The sequence below is a fragment of the Hipposideros armiger genome, unplaced genomic scaffold (genome assembly GCF_001890085.2).
Source record: "Hipposideros armiger isolate ML-2016 unplaced genomic scaffold, ASM189008v1 scaffold_17, whole genome shotgun sequence".
In the NCBI taxonomy this organism is placed as follows: Eukaryota; Metazoa; Chordata; class Mammalia; order Chiroptera; family Hipposideridae; genus Hipposideros; species Hipposideros armiger.
The window spans coordinates 845,157-846,301 of NW_017731367.1; the positions used below are offsets into that span (position 1 = coordinate 845,157).

At 42.8% G+C, this 1,145-nt stretch overlaps 1 long non-coding RNA gene across 1 annotated transcript; it reads right to left on the reverse strand.

Annotated features, from left to right (window-relative positions):
* On the reverse strand, positions 1-1,139 carry LOC109374251 (uncharacterized). Its single transcript, XR_002122365.1, has 2 exons — positions 1,052-1,139; positions 1-93 (listed from the first exon to the last, which is right to left on the reverse strand). It is a non-coding gene; the product is annotated as an uncharacterized LOC109374251 (long non-coding RNA).
* Positions 1,140-1,145: the final 6 nt, after the last annotated feature.

Below are 1,145 nucleotides of genomic sequence, written 5' to 3' on the forward strand. Positions count from 1 at the left end.
ATTTTAATTTCATTGCCAAAGACTTTTAAACCAGTGAGTTCCAAGGCTTTTTCCAGGTCTTCAGCAGATTCAAAATCCACATAGCCAAACCTCCTTTAAGGTGATAGGCAAAGAGGACAAAAGTACAGATTTGAAAAAACCAACAAAAGCCACATTAACACATTCTAGGCAAAGCAGCAACACTAGAATGTGCAAACACAAATTACGTAAACAAGCACCTACTCTATTAAAATAAAGTCAGGCTCTATAAGCAGGGGATACAGAGCAAGGTCTGAGTACCAAGACCTGCCAAGTTCACTTTTTTAAAAAAAGATTTTATTGGGGAACTGGGGGAGGGAGAATTGGGGAAGGGGAACAGACAAGTTGCTGTCCTTTTGTTCTTCAGTCTAGTTGTGGAGGACGTTGCTGCACTGGCCCGTGTTGCTATTGTGATCATTGTGCTCTTCCCGGCTGAGGCAGATCAGCCATCAGCCACACTGGCTGCCGGCTGCTCACGGTAGTTTACGGCAGCCTGCTGCAGCCTACCCCAGCGCCTCACAGCAGCCCAGCTCCAGGTCGCGCTGTTGTTCACCATCTTAGCTGTAGAGGGCAGTGTCACTGGCCCATGTGGCATCCAAACCGGCGGCCCTACTGCTGAGCTCACGCTCCCAAGCCAACTCAACCAACGAGCCACTCTACCGGCCCCGAGTTCACTTTTGATGTTGTCTTTATCAGCTACACTGCTCATAACAACTGACAGTAGTAGCTAACAAAAGAATGTGTTCAAGCATCAAAACAGGACTATCCTGTCTGGTTAAAGGCATTCACTATGATGGCTATTTGAGTCTAATAGTTTCATTTATAAAAATAAAAGCAAAACTCATAGCTTATTAAAATTAGGGATGTTACAATTTGATAATCTAATGACTTAATTCATTAATAACTAAATTTTGTAGACTTTTACATATTCATATTCAAGGATTGAGAACTATGGTTCTAAAAGAGGAAAAAAGCATTAGCAGAGCCAGGAGTAATGTGCTAAAGTACAATGTCCTAACTCTCCCACACTTACCTAGACACACCGATTCTGACATCCACAACAGCAAGATCATTTTGAGCAAAAATGTCACTGAGACCGGTTTTTAATTCAGGAGGAGATTTGTTGA